This window comes from Podarcis pityusensis, assembly GCF_964106645.2.
Source record: "Podarcis pityusensis genome assembly, chromosome: 3".
Classification (NCBI taxonomy): domain Eukaryota; kingdom Metazoa; phylum Chordata; class Lepidosauria; order Squamata; family Lacertidae; genus Podarcis; species Podarcis pityusensis.
This window is the reverse complement of record NC_138026.1, coordinates 75,961,577-75,979,979: the sequence shown is the minus strand read 5'-3', so window position 1 is coordinate 75,979,979 and position 18,403 is coordinate 75,961,577.

Below are 18,403 nucleotides of genomic sequence, written 5' to 3'. Positions count from 1 at the left end.
CCCATGGTTTACCACTTATTTGGGACAAGTGGCAATTGAGTTTTCCATGGATTGTGGTTTGTTCTGATTCATTGGTGAAGGGTGTGTTTTTCAGGGGGAAAGTGTGGACCCCTCCCTTGGTCTGCCCTCCAGCAGAGCTGGAGCAAAGGGCTGCAGAGAGAGGTGGCTCCCTTCGTACCAAGCTGATTCCTTAAGCACCTCTTTTTCCTAAGGGAGGAACTCTCAAGACATGGAATCAGGTTCAGGAATCTGTTAGATGGTTCTGTGCCTAAGCAAGGGTGGTAACCCATAGCATTGTATGTCCAGCTCTGTATGGCCCATGTTCATGTGTGGCACAGCATATAGACACATATACCTCTCCACAGGATCTTCCTGTCACCAAAAAGAGGATAGACTGTGCAAGTGAACAGTACACACAGATGCATGTACTGCCTAAGGTCTCATGCAACTTTCTGATCATTCTCATTCCACACACTCAATGTGAGCCATAGATTCTACCCCAAATTTCAGTGTAACAGTTGTTCCTTTAAATGTGTCCTAGCAGGCAGGAAAATCCCTGCAGAAAATCTTGCAGAAAACCTTCAACCCAAGGACTTGGGATTTCTTGCCTACACAAAAAATAAAATAAAAAATTGTAGAGTTTACCTAGTCCCTGAAGAGCTGCCACAACATTAATGTTCTATGCACTTTTTTCCAGTTCACCTCACTGCCTAGATGAAATGAAAATGTTTTCCTGGCCCATCCTATATGGGTCAGCGAAGTGCATCTCCCATGATTCCACTGACCACCACAGAAAATATCCTGTTCCTAGGAGAAAGAAGGAGGCATCTGTTTCTCCATCAGCAGCTAACTACAAGGATGACCACCTACATCCCACCACCTAACAAGGTTTGTGCTCAACCATTCATTTGCTATTTTAAGGCCACCCTCACAATGCAAATGGCTGAATGGGAATTTGGCTTCAACATAATTGTTTGGTTCAGTCTGGCATATGCTTAAACTGGTCAAGTGACTTCTTTTGCAAATACCCGACTCTTAATTCAAGCTATGGTTGGCTTCTCTCTGGGGAAGCCATAGATAGGATCTGAGTTTTTGTTCGGATGCTTGCTGGCAAAATTGCAAGACTATATGACTGCATTCACACTGTACATTCAAAGCACTATGATGCCTCTTGAAACAGCCATGACTTCGCCTAAAGAATCCTGGGAATGTGTTAAGAATGCTGAGAGTTTTTAAAAGGCCCCTACTTCCACGACACAGCTATAATTCCCAGAGTGGTTTAGCAATCTATCCCTCTTCACAGGGAAATCTGAGAACTGTAACTCTGTAAGGGGAATAGGGGCCTCTATAAACTCTCAGTATCCTGAACAAACTACAGTTCCCAGAATTCTTTGTGGGAATCCATCACTGTTTAAAGTGACACCATACGCTTTAAAGGTATGGTGTGTCAGAGCATATCAGACTCAGCCTTGATGTATATGATGTAACCCACACCCACAGTGCTCCAGATTGATCACATTGTTGTTGTTTAGTCGTTTAGTAGTGTCTGAGTCTTCGTGATCCTATGGACCAGAGCACACCAGGCACTCCTGTCTTCCACTGCCTCCCGCAGTTTGGTCAAACTCATGCTGGTAGCTTCGAGAACACTGTCCAACCATCTCGTCCTCTGTCGTCCCCTTCTCCTTGTGCCCTCCATCTTTCCCAACGTCAGGGTCTTTTCCAGGGAGTCTTCTCTTCTCATGAGGTGGCCAAAGTATTGGAGCCTCAGCTTCAGGATCTGTCCTTGCAGTGAGCACTCAGGGCTGATTTCCTTAAGAATGGATAGGTTTGATCTTCTTGCAATCCATGGGACTAAATTAGCCCTAAAACCTCACACCCAAACATTTAGCTTTAACTGTTCTGCTGATTTCAGTGGAATTTACTTCCAAGTAAGCATGGCAGGATTGCAGTGTTACTTTTTCCTCAGTTTTCATTTCGTAGCTATGAAAGGGAATACACACACACACACACATTTGCAAGATTCTTAGAAGGGAAAATGTTGCAACTCACACTGGGCCTTTGGGAAATGTATTTGCATATTAAATAAATTAATGGATATCCATGCTCTACTTCTTGCAAAAAGTCCTACTGTGCAGGAATGGGCAAGGTTTCATTCAGCTCATTTGCAACCTTATGGGTTGCATTTTTGCACATATTTAGGCAAGAATCCAATAGGATTTAAGCCGTCTTAGCTGTGTGAAGGATTGCTGTCATAGTCAATCAATTCCAAAAGATCTAATGAAATGCAGAAAGTTGCCAGGGCAGTACAGCTTACTTATAATGACTTTTATGATTCTGCTAGCCCTCCTGACTGACAATATCCAGGGTCTCATAATGCACATGCATTGTTTAGCTGTCTGAAATGTTTCTTTGGAGTCCAAATGATGCATGAGCTCTGGTTGTTCATGTGCCAGTTCTGAAAGTCAAGGACTAACTGGGAGTAATTCAACATATGTGTAGGAATGTCAAAAGCATTTATATTGAGCCTTCAAGCTGCCTAAGTGGAGTTTTCAATTTAGCTTGCAGCTTATCTCGCTCCTGTATTTGGCAGGGAAAGATATTAGGCTTACGATCTATCTATCTTGGTGGTGCTGGAAGCTAGCCAAAAGCTTGCACTTGAATTGTTTAGTTCTATAAATTCCGGTTTTGACTGGGCAGGGTAGTAGGTGCCTGCAAACTTGTGACTTCACAAAACTTAGTAAGAGTTCTTAAGCCGGAGTCCAGAAATAAATGTAACCCTAACCTCCACCTGCACTCAGAGCAAAGCAGAGATATTTGCATTGTGGAGTTCAAGGCAATGCTATCTGATAAGAAGAAATCAATGCGAATACTCTACCAGAGACAGGAATGTAGGAAGCTGCCTTGTACAGAGTTAGACCATTAATCCAATGGAGTCAGTCTGCATTGACTGGCAGTGGCTCTCCAGCCCCACCTGGAGATGCCAGTGATCCAACTGGGGTCTTCTACTGGAGATCTGCCCCTGAGCCACAGCCCTTCCCTCAATTCTGCTTTCTCTATCTTGATCAGAACAGAACAGAATTGTTGAGCTGGAAGGGACCATGGCAATCATCTAGCCCAACTCCTGGCAATGCAGAAATCTTTGTTCCCAACATGGAGCTCTAACCCACGACCCTGAGATTAAGAGTCTCATGCTCTACTAACCGAGCTATCCCAGGTCCCTAAGTTCCTTTCCTGCCTAATACACACCGCTACATCTAGAGAGCACAGGTCTAAATATTTCTGAACTCTGACATGCTTACTAGCAAACAAATGCTAAAATATGACCTTTGCTGCAAAGGGTATTGACTTCCTTTGGGTGGTTCAATCTGGAATGATCTTCCATTTGTGAAACAGTGGTTCTCCCCCAGCTCTTAGCCCAACTGAATAGTTGTGTTGATGACAAGTTAATGAACCAAAATAAAGCAAAAGTCAATGACAAGTTTCGATTGTTAATGTCCCTTAGTTTCCTTTTAATTAAAATTTATGTAGAAACATGCATGCCCTACTCAGAAACAATGGACTGGAAAGGTAACATGCAGTTAGACAATTGGCAAGACACAATAATGTTGATGGAAAGCTCTGATGACACAACACAGACATTTCCAGGTTGGTACAAGAGATTTTATTGCTTGAGGTGGAACAGCAAGTCAAAGTGCATCGTATACAGATTGGTCAAAGTATTTTGCACCAGGGTAGTAGTGCCTGCCCCCTCACTGGCAGTAAAAATACAGCTATCATAAATTCATAGAATCAAAGAACTGCAGAGTTGGAAGGGATACTGGGGCCCATGGAATCCATCCCGCTGTGATGCAGAAATCTCAGCTAAAGCATTCATGACAGATGGCCATCCAACTTCTGCTTAAAAACCTCCAAGTAAGGAGAGCCCACCGCCTCCTGGGAGAGACCAGAAGGTCCTTCCTGATGCTTAGTCAAAATCTTCTTTCTTGTAACTTGAATTCATTGGTTTGGGTCCTAGCCTCCAGAGCAGGAGAAAACAAGCTTGCTCCATCTTCCATGTGACAGCCCTTGAGATATTTGAAGATGGCTGTCATATCTCCTCTCAGTCCTCTCTTTACCAAGATAAACATACCCAACTCCCTCAACTGTTCCTCATAAGGCTTGGTTTCCAGACACTTTACGATATCCAAAATCAATGGCCTGAGGTGGCCAAGACCTTCTCATGCGCACGTCTGTGTATCGTGCATAGCTCCATACATCCCTAAAAACTGTGGCAGACAGCAGGCCTTCCCTATGCCTGCTGTGTAGGTGACAGTTGGCTGAGACTTTCCACAACTATTACACAACTGCTTTCTCTTCCGCTAAAAATGCTACCTCTCAAGTTTACTTCAAACATGCTCCATTTCATGACAAGAAGAACATACAAATGGCATGCCGGAGCATAGGAAATGTGCCAGATGAGAGCACAGAGACCCAGGTTCAGATCTCCCTCACTGGGTTGACCATGGGCCATCTCTCAGCCTAACCTACCTCACTGGGGTGTTCTGAGAATAAAATGATGGTGTTGGGTGACCATTATATGCCAGAAGCTCCTTAAAAGAAAGGCGGGAGAGAAACACAATACATAATAATGTAGCAAAGCATGTCAGTCAGAAATCATGCATGGCAATTGCATGCTTTCAAACTAAGGAGCCCAAAAGAGATGTGTGCATTTGTCGCATGTGGTGATTTACATGTGGCTGGCATGTTTCCACCCCACCCCCCACAGAAGTACCATCTGTGTGGGAAATTAACCACATTTGGAAGTGCCCTTCTGTTGACACCAATAGTGGAAAGATTAGCCAGGCTCCTTGTTCTTCTGTTGTTATCTAAGCGGCAGCACTGTTGCAGTTGGCGGGTGCCAAGGAAAGAAAGATGACCTCCGTGCTTAAAAAAAGGGATGCACCAGGAGAGAAACGGTAGAATAAAAAAAAAAACACAGTCCGGGTTTTTGAAACAGTGCAGCCCAGCGATGTTTCACCCCAAGTTAGCAAGGGCTTAAACTATCATTTTCCTGCTGCTACTCACAAAACAGTGGATCAAGTGTGAGTTATAAAACCATCATACCACTACCAGCAGCTAAATGTGGGGGAAAGGTCATGCTGTGTAAGACCAACTTCCAGACGTGAAAGTAGAAAGCTGAAACATAATAGGGTGTGGGGAGAAGAGATCCTTCTACACTACACCTATGTGACACAGCCACAAAAGCCCTATTCAGTTGTTCAGCCTAAGCACATGGGCTGAATGTGTAGGGGGCAGGGGAATGTGTGCCAACCCCACACCCAATATTCTTGCACACTGGGGCCACCGTCTCCAACCTCACCTTCATGCACTGAGTGGGAAAGTCTAAAGAAGAAGGGAATGTGGGAATTGACTGGTTTACTATATATAGCCGAGGGTGTCCAAGCTACTGGCTCATAGGGTCGTTTTCAGAAATGCATCCTCCCACCTCCATATACAGTCGTAACTTGGAAGTCAAATAGAATCCGTTCCAGAAGTCCGTTTGACTTCTAAAATGTTCAAAAACCAAAGTGTGGCTGCAGCCAATCGGAAGCCACGGAAGCCCCGTCACATTTTTGGCTTCCAAAAATAGTTTGCAAACCGGAACAGTCACTTCTGGGTTTGTGAAATTTGGGAGCCAAAACGTTTGGGAACTAAGCTGTTCGACTTCCAAGGTACGTATTTATATATGGAGGTGGGAGGATGCATTTCTGAAAATGACCCTATAACCCAGTAGCTTGTGTGTGTATATATATATATATATATATATATTGGCTGTATACCGTATTTTTCGCTCTATAAGACACATCTGACTATAAGACGCACCTCATTTATAGAGGAGGAAAACAAGAAAGCAACGCAAAGCCTCTTGAGCGAAGAGGCAGGAGCGCTCTGGCTGCGCTCAAGAGGCTTTGCATGGCTATCCCTGAAGCCAGAAGAACGAGAGGGATCGGTGCACATCGCTCCCTCTTGCTCTTCTGGCTTCAGCGATAGCTGCGCAGCCTGCATTCGCTCCATAAGATGCACACACATTTCCCCTTACTTTTTAGGAGGGGAAAAGTGTGTCTTATAGAGTGAAAAATACGGTATACAGCCAACATCCAATTGACTCAGGCCTGTGCATGTGAGCATTACTTCAAGCTGGAAGTGGCTGGAAAGTGGGGTGGGGCAGTGTGTGAAGGGCAGAAGGGGTTTACACGCACTCCACTGGTGTGCATGGGGGTCAGGAGAACAATCCTCTGTGCAAAACAGTCGTTGCCTATATCTATATGCAAAACCTCTGGCCCTTTCTCCTCTTTACAATGTCTGTATTGTGTGAACTAAAATAAAAAAGCAAATATTGTGGTCTGTAGTCTGTGGTCACCTTGAACTAAAAAACTAGAAAAAAGAAGTTTTTAAAAAGCATATTTTACACACATTCTCAGAAGTTACTTGTGACTTTTTCTGACAAATCCTGTTGTTGATGTTCTCACAGACGGGTGTCAAGTAGACCCTGTGCTGAAAATGGATAGCTCTCTAGACATGCAATCTGTAAAGCGATCTTCTGCCAAGAAAGGTACACTGTAAAAGCAACTGATAATGTCAACTCCTTTCCTGTGGAATGGGATTTATCCTCACCCTTTTCACTCTTTGGCCAATATTGAGAAATATTAGTGAAGCCACTCCCCGACTGAGTCAGTGAAACTTCTGTAATAACATTCCAGCTCATTCCAGCCATCAGATAAGAGAACCCCATGCATGCAGAGCATAAAGTTACAGTGAATGAGTCAGAAATGAATCTCCCAAGGACAGGCGTATATCAGGGGAGGTCTCATGGTGTTACGGGGGGGGGGGGGTGAGGGGAGACACATCATGTGCTTTTGCAAGGGGATAAAATTAATTCCACTTCTTCAAAGAAGAGTGCATCTTAAGAGGCCCATCTAAACAGTTTTCTGGCATGCTTTTGCCATCTGTGGCTACCAAGAGAATAAGATTAATATTATTGTCTGCTACCAGTGCTGTTTATTCCCTTTATAAGATGCTGAGCTTATGCGGTACCATATATGTTATGATTTTGTAGTTCAGAGTGAGTGGATAAAAGTAGTTTTGAGTCACTTAATGACTGAACTTTATGCTGTATGCAAAAATATAACATGAAAACAATAAAACTGTGTAACAAAAATCAGTAAACCAGTACAATATTCTGAAAGCAGGACTTCTGTAATAACAGGGTCCAATCTCATGTGTCAGGGAAAGCCTGATCAAAAAGCTATATGCTTACAAGATGTCTGAAGGATGATTCCATATTTGCCGGGTAATGGAAATAACTCTTCACGTATTTTAGATTGCTGGGTGGCACAATCCAGTTGCAATGCCAATTATCCTATTTCTGGATTCTCATTGTCATCTTTTGATGATGCAGAATTGTGGGGAAATGTGGCACAAAGTGAACCCAGGGCTGTGTACGGACACTCGTTTACTCTGCATCTGGGGCACTCCCACCACTGATTTGGGGAGTGGTGCACACGTGACATTAACCACAATCCGTATCTATCCTACTGTTCCTCATGAACTGCTGTGTTTTGATGTGCTTTCCCCCAAGCCACCTTCCATCTGAATTGAGAAAAAGAACAACCAAGCTGCATTTTAAGCCAGTAATGTGTACACAGCCTGCTACAAAAATAAAATTCATTTTATTGATGTTCGAAGTTTATACCCAGATAACACTCAAAATCCTTCTCTAACCATGTATATGAACTACACGTGATAATGTCAAGAAGAGTGCTGGATGGTCAACCTTTGTGAATGTCCTTTCTTAGCAGGAACTAAGAGTGACATTGTGGGAGGTCATGAGAAGTGTACAGACAGGACCAGTCCCATATTTCGTGCTGGTCATGCACAACAGATATGCTCAGCAAAGCTGCATTAATTCAGGGGAGCTCAGAGTCAGCACAAAGTGACATGACATTTCCTGATTCCATGCATCTTTTCACATGGCAGCACACAGAATAGCACAAAAACCACCATGTAAGGCTTCCGAGGACTGGAAACGTGTCCAGATGCAGGGGAAATTCCCATGTCCATCGCTGGCCTTCAGACTCCTTTGCACGCAAAATCTGAGTCTGTGTTAGTGCATACTCTCGTTGCAGCATTTATTTCACACCACTGTGTGGCCATGGGAATAAGTTATATTAAATTAGCTAAGATGTCTGCAAGGCAAATAGCTTAGAATGCAAGTCCATAGATATGTATAAGTGGGTGATCCATATGTCTGTCTGTCTACATACCTAATCATGTCTGTATTTTCACATGGTTCTGTTGTGCAAAAAAGATAAAGAAGTGAATATTTTCTTTGTATTCTCCCTGAAAGGTGAAACAAAAGGCTTGTTCTTGGCTACAGATTAAGCAGCAGAGACCTTAACAACAATCTCAAATTGTTGGGTTTTTTTTTCAAAATTACATTTACAGTATATCCCACCTTTCCTTCAAGGAGCTCAAGGTGGTTCTCCTTCTCTGCATTTTATCCTCACATTGATTTATGTGAGGGAGGGGGCTACTCTCTCCAGCCTTAATTTGAAGCTCTATGGCACTTCAACTGTGTTTCCAAACTTGGAGGGATTGTGTGCCCTGTGCACATTCCAAACACTTAGCTAGTTGATGTTGTTGGGCTGATTGAGCAAAACCCCACCACCACATTTCACCTCTCTCCCTAGCCTGCCAGAGATCATTGACCAGCGCAAACAAGCAAGTTTCAATCCCACGATGAGGCCTGAATCTCAACTGGAAGGGATCCAAATGGTCCGCATCTTCCAGGCGTGCCTGGACTTGTTGAGCAACCACCTGCTCAGTCACTTTGCCCAAGACTGGAAGATTTCTAGCCTTATTTTCCCTATGACATGCTAGTTTACAGGGCGGAAGCATCCATGGGAATGAGCATCTCTCTCCTCCATTCTGAAGTGATAAGTGTCTCACTAATGGTCTATTATGGGACATGGGTGGCACTGTGGTCTAAACCACTGAGCCTTGGGCTTGCCGATCGGAAGGTCGGCGCTTTGAATCCCCGCAACGGGGTGAGCTCCTGTTGCTCGGTCCTAGCTCCTGCCAACCTAGCAGTTTGAAAGCACGCCAAAGTGCAAGTAGATAAATAGGTACCGCTCCGGTGGGAAGGTAAATGGCGTTTCTGTGTGCTGCTCTGGTTTCGCCAGTCATGCTGGCCACATGACCCAGAAAAACTGTTTGCGGATAAACGCCAGCTCCCTCGGCCAGTAAAGCGAGATGTGTGCCGCAACCCCAGAGTTGTTGGCGACTGGACTTAACTGTCAGGGATCCCTTTACCTTTTTAATGGTCTATTGACTCTATTCATTTTCTGACAGAGCTGGCCTACCTACGAGGCAGGCTGAGGTAGCTGCCTTGTGCAATGGAAGCTCACGAGGTGCCACACCTGTGGGCACCTCCACCACTGGCAAGATTTCTGCTTTGCAAGTGCCGCACCACAACCCAGGTAAGGGAGGTGGCAGTGGCAGAGTGGTGGTGGCAGCAAGATGGCAATTTCCTAGTTTGTGTCAGGTGGCGGTTAAGCAAGCACCACCTCTGTTTTCTGAATATCTAAAGTGCCCCTTTGCCCTGATATAAGAATCAGACCAAATCACTTTGATTTCGTTCACCATTTATTCGCTGATCAATGCGAACCAATTTGTTCTGAACACAACAGAAGCCATAGCATGGGTAACATAAACTGAAACAAGCTGCTCATTGTTTCATGCTCTGCATTTGACAAATATGCATCTGAACTGCAATAGCTGATGTAATGATCATGCCAGCCCAGCGCATTCCTGCTGATTTAGAGCAGAATTTAAGAGCTCTTTGTTCAAACAGCGGCTCAGAAATTTTGGGCAACTTTACATCAACTACGTCTTCTCCCTGTGCTTCAAAACACCATCTATTAAACTGGGACAGCACTGCTCTTTTGTACAAGCATGCTACAAGAATAAATTCATTAATGCATCTGAAGTGCTCAGAAACATAATGACAGTGATTAGCACCATAGAAAAGTCCCTGAATTAATACACTGATTACTCACAAATATAATTTGGGTTTTCAGAGATGCAAATTTCATTCAATTGTTGTTCTTTTTATTCTGATCTTAGCAAGCTGACTGTTCCCCCCCTCCCTTTTTTATGTGAAGAAATTGGCTATGCAGTATTGAAAGCAGAATGGAAGTTAATTCTCAGTAAACCCTGGGATTAAATCCTTAGCAATAAACCTAATCATTTTCTTACAAAGCACCCTATATATTTCCAATTTGGGAGGTTTTCTATTCTATATTCAGATTTTTAAATAGATATATCTGAGGGAATTATTTTCAGAAATAAACCAGTGACTGAAGTCACAAGGCATAAACTGTTTTAGATACAGTTAATTATATCTGTTTCAGAGTCTTCATGTTTTTAATGTTCATCTTGCGTCAGAATGGGATCTGGGATGCATAAAATTCTACAAATTGTTATTCCTTTCAGCACATCATGAAAACCATATATTCCTTTCATAACCTGCTGGGATGAGTCCAGACAAGTCCACTGAAAACTTCAGATTCAGATTTGATCAACCAAAGCAGGGCCTAGAAGATAATCCAAAAAGCTAGTTTGCTTTTTTAACTGCATAAATGATCCTTAAAATTGCAGTTGGGCTTAGAATTCAGGTCTTCTGAATGAAAACATCTTTTGAAGTCTTAAGCTTTGCTAGTCTGAGCCACAAAGCCAGATGTAATGACACATACTATTTTTAGATATATTTTTTGTTGCCTATGCTTTATTGTTTATGTATTTTATTGTAAATGGTAAACCTCTATGGGATCATCTTGTTATGATGGAAGAATGGGGTAGAAATATTTTAAATAAATAAATAGCATTATTTTCTAAGGTGCAAAGTTTAATTTTCAAGGTTTTGTTTGCTTGTTTTTTTAAAGAGAGCACATGCCTTGAAATGTCTGAATGGTGGCACAAATGTTTTGCTATTCAAAACCTCTTGAGTAGGGATGGGGGGAATTCAATTCACTTTGCATTTAAAGATGAACCTACCTAATTATCACTTTTAGTGAATGCAACATATCCAGCCTTCAAATTTTGGACTTCTCTGAATCTTGCAGTGCCAGGTAATACACACACAAATGCATATACTAGGATGAAATGTGCAGACAAATGCATATACTAGTAAAAAGGACATATGGAAATGCATTATATCAGAGACAACTGCTCTTGCAAAAATGAGTATATTTGGGGAAATTACATGCTAACGTGCGCATACGGTATAAGGAGAACTTTGTGTCAAAATGCTGATGACTTTCCATGACGACCTTTTTTTTTTTTTTAAGCAAACTGATGTGGAAATGTGAAGAACTGCACTTAGGACTGGGGAAAAATGAGAAACTGAAATGGAAACTGATACATTGGCCCATCCTTGCTCATGAGCAATAAAAAGTGGTGTAATAGTAATAGTAGACACAAACTACAAATCTGTGACTTTGTGGATGGTGAGTTCTGCAGTTCCTGATTTTCAAAAGTACATGAGTAAGAACTATGCTGCTTTCTACATATTTTCATCTATGCAAGCTCATCTGAGCCTAGCTAGAGAATGTGGGCAGGTCATTTATAAAGTCTGTTGGTTGTGGTAGCTCTTGTGCTATGACCTAAGGCAAAATTTGCAAGCAGGCTTGTAAAAAAGTGATGACATTCTAAACAAAAGGTGGCGTGGGTGTCATTTCCAGGTTTCACCCTGCTCCATGTAAAGTTGATGGGAAATGGATTTTACCAGAAGCAAGACCTGGAGTTATACAAATATAAGCTCTTTAATGTGACAGCAGTGCCCAAACGGAAGATAGTGTACAATGCAGCAAATGTGATGCTCTGTTGAGGTATTGTTATTGCTGCTGTGTTACTATAGTGTTGTAAACCACTTTGAGGTTTGTTTTGAAGTGAAATATTGATTTATAATAAAGAAATACATTTATCCCTCTTACCTGTACACAGCTGACGATGAATAGCCTACACTGCCTGATTCATATTAAGAGGGCAGATCGTGGCATTGCTTTATTTTACCAGCATGAAACGGAATACATCTAAGGATGGAGACAAACAATAACTTTTAAGAGAGTTGAAGGCATTGCAATAGAGTAGGGTTTCCTTCCTTCTTTGATCTGATGGTTTGGTCCCATAGCTTTTTCAGGTTTTTGAAGCACTATGAAACCCACTTACCAGATACACCATAGTCAATATTGCTTCTAACATACCTGTATGAATGTACAGTGGGCACCTCTGGTTAAGAACTTAATTCGTTCCGGAGGTCCGTTCTTAACCTGAAACTGTTCTTAACCTGAGGTACCACTTTAACTAATGGGGCCTCCCGCTGCCGCCACACGATTTCTGTTCTCATCCTGAAGTAAAGTTCTTAACCTGAGCTACTACTTCCGGGTTAATGGAGTCTGTAACCTGAAGCATTTGTAACCTGAGGTACCACTATATATGTGAATGGGAGGCACTATCCTTTAGGGAGTACTACTCTCTACTTGGTTTGGCTGGTGTCAAGAAATGGATGCAATGGATTTCCGTTCCTCCCTGTTATTTTTATCCTGACTCTTTCAAGTTCCAGGTGGCTCACATCTGTAAAGCACCATATGTAAAATATCATCACCAGGAACCCAGTGCAGCCTCTGCCAGGTTTGGAGTGTGTTTCTGAAAATGGGGTGCTCTGGACAGGAAAGGCATTGTGTTGGTGTATTGCCTGCCTCACTGCCCAACAGTCTCTAGGCCGGTGAGGGATGTAACCTGAGGAGAAGTGGTATGGCCTAGGGAGGAGGCATATTCTAGGACAGGGGTCAGCAAACTTTTTCAGCAGGGGGCCGGTCCACTGTCCCTCAGACCTTGCGGGGGGCCGGACTATATTTTGAAGGGGGAAAAATAAACGAATTCCTATGCCCCACATATAACCCAGAGGTGCATTTTAAATACAGTGGTACCTCTGGATGCGAACGGGGCTCTGAAACGGATCCCGTTTGCATCCAGAGGTACCACTGAAGCAAACGCAACCCACGTCTGTGGGTCGTGATTCGCCACGTCTGTGCATGCGCGTGATGTCATTTTGAGCGTCTACGCATGCGCGAGCGGTGAAACCCAGAAGTAACGCGTTCCGTTACTTCCGGGTTGCCGCGGAGCGTAACCTGAAAACGCTCAACCTGAAGCATATTTAACCTGAGGTATGACTGTAAAAGCACACATTCTACTCATGTAAAAACACCAGGCACGCCCCACAAATAACCCAGAGATGCATTTTAAATAAAAGGACATTCTACTCATGATTCCCGGACTGTCCGCAGGCTGGATTTAGATGGTGATTGGGCCGCATCGCATCCAGCCCCCAGGCCTTAGGTTGCCTACCCATGTTCTAGGGACAGTCTCATAGGCTGGATAGAGTAGCCTGGAGGGCTGCATTTGGCTGAGCTTTCCTATGCCTGAGGTAAGAGGAAAAGTGATGCTGATATGATAAAGAACCAAGCTGTCCTAGGGCAGATCCACACTACACATTTAAAGCACATTCCACTCTATTTCCCCCAAAGAATCCTGGGAACTGCAGTTTCCTCCTCACAGAGTAACATTCCTAGGACCTGTAACAAACTACAATTCCCAGGATTCTCTGGAGGAAGTCATGTGTTTTAAATGTGTGCTGGATGTGCTTTAAATGCATAGTGTGGATCTCCCCTGGAAAACCACTGTAGGGAAAAGAAGTTGAGGTTTTAAATGGCTACATCCAGGGTCCTTCAGCTTTTCTCCAGTTTTTGGCCTCAGACAGAGAGCATTCCCAATCCATGTACACGTGAGTGGACTTGTCCACTTTCGAAGCAGTGTGGTGGGTCTTCTATAAATACAAAACAGGACCAACAACTTCAAGAACCAGTTCAAAGTGTCTCTGCTGTAAATGTTACAAAACAGACTATTTGCAATGTGTTTTGAGACCTGCTGATTTCTGAGACTGAGCAGTGAACTAACTCACCTCCCCCCCCCCCAGCCCCAGCCTGTCTTTGCCCAGAGGGTGAAAAATTACATAAAGTCTGTGTCATTGTACTTGTTAGAACAGTGGGGAAACAGTATGAAACAAAAGATAAAACCAGGTCTCCTTTCTGTTGTCTCATGTGATGGATGAGTCAGGAGCCTTGGTCAGCATGACGTGCAAAAGGAGAAACAGTGGGATGGATCAAAACACAGAGGAGGTGGTGATAACATGACATGCACAAACGGTACTTGATGGGGGGGGGCGCTGGCAGAGGCAACATACAGCTCTCCTGTGAGCCACGCAATTAAGTGAAACCTTTTTTTTAAAAAAGAAACATCTGAAAATTGAGTTGCCTGAGATATCACTTCTAAGGTTTTCCTAACCTTTTCTAAAAAAAATTTCCCCCCCAGCTCAACATTTGTGTACACTCACCAAAATCAGCAGAACAAACTAAAGTTAAGGACGTCTGTTTTGTGTGCAGCATTTTCTGATTGTGTATGTTTTTCCCTCTGGCTGAGCATGCTTTGGATTATGGTCTAATCCTATAACTGCCTGACTGCCTCAATTTTTCAGACCTTCAAATGAATAGCTGATTGCTTGCCTGGCATATGGTTCTGTCACATGCAGCCGAACGAAGGAGTCAAACAGGAACTTTGAATTCCATCACAGTCACACAGAGGCGTACCCAGACTCCCTCGTGCCCTTGGCAAGAAGATGTTGGCCAGAAGGAGCAGAAGAGCAGTGACCCAAGGAGCACGGAGACAGGCAGATGGCCTCCTAGCAACTCAAAGCCAGAGTGGAGAGGCACGGTTTTTGCACACACACCCTGGGCCTGCGTCTTTGGTGGTGGTCAGTCTGGCCAACCGCTAGGTGCACCCCTGCATACACAGAAATGAGACCTTGTTCTGTTGCACCTTGTGTCACGGTCCAGTCTACAGGGGATCAAAGTCCCGGCTGACGATGTAAGGACTGGGAGCAAGATGGCGGGGTGAGAGCAGGAACGAGAGTCCAGAAGCCGGGGGTCCGAGTGTCAGGAAGCAAGGAGTCATGAAGTCAAGGGTCCGAGGATCAAGAAGCAGGGAGTCAGCAAGCAAGAAGCCAAACGCAGCAAGGCAGGAAATGTGTTGCTGTGGCAACGAGCCGAAGGGAAATGCTGACCTTATATCCCTTCCCAGCTCTTGCCACCAGGTGCAGTGAGTTACCAAGCGGTCTCACCTGTGTGGCTGCACCTTGCCTCTCCAGAACAAATTTAGGAAGGCCCCAGTCCTGCGAAGCCCTACTGGTCACAAGGCCTGGCTCCTGCACGCACTCCTGACACCTTGCTTCCTAGGATTTCAAATGGCTAGAAATCAGTGTGGGTGGTTTGTCTCCAGTATCCAAGTATGTATGTGAGAGACACTGTTTGTAACAGGCCTGCATGACGGATGATTCCCCAAGCCCAAGATGCCATGCCCAGTAGCTTCTGAAGTTCTTGACACCCTTTCTTTTTTGCACTTCTAGGCGGGGGGGGGGGGGGGAGGATTGTTGTACCCTTTGTTTGCCACTGTCCAGGGGTGTGGGTTGCGCTTAACTTGGTGGGCTACAAATTCTACAGGCTTAGTGAGCCACAAGTTGTGCACTGCATGAACAGATTGTGATTCTTGCAGCTGAGATCTTCCGAGGATACCAGGACATTGCAAGCTACTTGTGTATATATACTTGTATATACTTTGTGTGTGTGTGTGTGTGTGTGTGTGTGTATGTGTGTGTGTATGTGTGTGTGTGTGTGTGTGTGTGTGTACACATACACCCCCCCCCAAGAAGTTTAGGAGAAAATTAAGCCTCCTTAAAGAGTTAAGCTTCATTCTCAGCAAAGCAAACAGTGGATTAGCAGTATTATATTTCACATTTGCTGAAATGCAGCCAGTCTAGCGTGCTTTAACACAATGTGAATCCTATTGAAAGTGCAGAGGAATTTTAGGCAGCTTTCTAATATGCTTTGCTTGTGTGAGAACTGGCCAGGAAACAAGCCTGAAAGTTTTCATTGTTATAGGAAGAGGCATGATGGATGCAAGGATTGTGAGTTTTAAATTACTACCTTAAAGCTACAATCCTGTACATACTTGAGAGTAAGTGCCATTGAACTCAGTAGGGGTAACATCTGAGTGCACTTCAGTTTGCATTTAAAGGCAAATCTACCCAATGCACAATTTCCAAAATAAGATGAAACCAAAACACAGCCATCTTTTGAAATGCACACTTGTCTGAATTTTGGAATGCAATAATGTGTGCAAAGATGCATATACTAGTGTAAAGTGTGTATATAAATGTATATATATATGAAGGAAGGAAATACAAAAGGAAAAATTCTTTGCAAAAATGTGTATTTTATGAGAAATTTGCAGGAACATACTGGTGAATTTGCATGACTTCTTTATATATATATAAAACTAATGTGGAAATGTGGAGAACCGAAGATTGGGAAAATGAGCAACTGAGAGAAACCAACACTGGCAGATTCACCCATCCAGGCTTCTGAGTAACTAAGGCCACACTACAAAGTCTGATTCTCTCTGGTGTGATGCAGCATTATCAATGACTATAGAAAATAGCCACTGCCATGTGGAGAATTTTGATTTGATAGGTCATGGGTGCTCCAAGGGCATTCACTTGCAAATAAAAACACGACAGGAATATTCCCCAACAAAGAGCTGAAAGGCAGAGGAGGACAGCTTTTGTGTGATTAAGTAGTATTTCGGGAACTGTGTAAACCCAGCGCTTGGTGGTGGAGCATGGGAAGCTCCCCTGCCCTGCTGGGGTTTGGTGTTTGATGGAGAAGGGGCAGCACTTATCAGAGCCTGGCTCACCGTGGTCCCCGCTGTCTGAGCTTAGGAAGACGTTGTCTCAGCAACACACCAGCTTTGTCTGCTGACAAGGCCTTTCTTTCCAGTGGCTCCACCCTTCTGGGACAGGTATCTGCAAACCGTAAGGGGCCCATAACTGATTCTGTCGTCACGTGTCCCTGAGTGGCTATGGAGCAGGGCACTTTAAGAAGGGGCCAAGGAGACTGGTGAAACTTCTCTAATAGGAGCAGTATATGGAGAATGGGGCACTACTGCCATCCTGTACCTCCTGGTTGTCATGGTGACCAGGCCCCTTAGCCCATGGAGTTTCCCCACTCCTTCATACTCTCAAACACACAGCTGCTTGATTTATCTTGTAGGCCACATTATTTCCTTTGACCTAACTAGGGCAGGCATCTTTACTTCATGGCGTTCTTCTTAAGTTGTCACGACTCCCTTGTGCTTTCTAAATAAACTTTCTCAAAGAGAAAGAGGCAGCCTCAGAGCCAGGGCACATGTGAAGAGTGAACAACACCAAAGTCAGAAGATGATGGCAGAGCCACATCCTCAGGATGGGATGGTACTGAAGGAGGTCTTAAGGGCACTCACCTGAGTGGGGGGAACACTGGGACTTGACAGGAACATACCCGCTCATCCTTCCTAGAATATACTTCCCATGTTTATAATGTAATTTCAAATTTGTTTTATTTTCCAAAGTCTCGTTTCTGTGTGCTTACTAAAGTGGTATGGAAAACAAGTCTTGCATTTCTGTTTCCATTAGGTGTGTGCAGGAGAGAATATGCAGCCCCAGCCCACACACAAGGTGGGGTGCAGCAGCTGCCTCAGGCACCAGAGGTTCCCAAGGTGGAGCCCCTGTGAGTGCCCACCCCACCCCAGAGAAGCGGCACCTGCTCTGGCGTGCAAAGTCTTGTGAGATTTTGGTGAGAACTGTTGTGGTGAGCAGCACAGCGGTGGCAGAGCAGGGCAGCACTTCTCGTTTGGCCTCAAGTAGTGGAACAGGATGCATTGCCCCTGAATATATGAGTGGATTGTGTCCCTTAAGTCCTATCACTCTGTCACCCATTCTGCTGCCCCTAGTGGCATTCACAACAAGTCACAAGCCATCGCCAGCAAATCGACTTCCTCAGCTCTGCCAAGCTCTGATACTCCAACAGTGGCTTGCAGTGCCTCTGCTTGCTCACGCTCTCATTGAAAAGGCCATTTCTGCTGGGCCCCTTTCTCAAAGGTGGTGGGGAAATTACAATCGGGGTTCATCCAGCTCATTAGCTGCAGGCCGTATTCTGGGTGGCGGTGTGCAATTATTTATGTTACAGTGTTCGGAGATCTCAGATACCACATCTGGATCAGGAGGGGGTGACAGCTGAACTTTAAAACGATTTCCTTCCCCAGCATAATTAAGTTAGTGTGGCTGCGCAGCTCATTTTAGCAAATCTGAAAGGCGGGAAAATGTCAGCATGGCAAGTGTACAGATTATCGTTGTATGTTCTCTAATCTTATATTG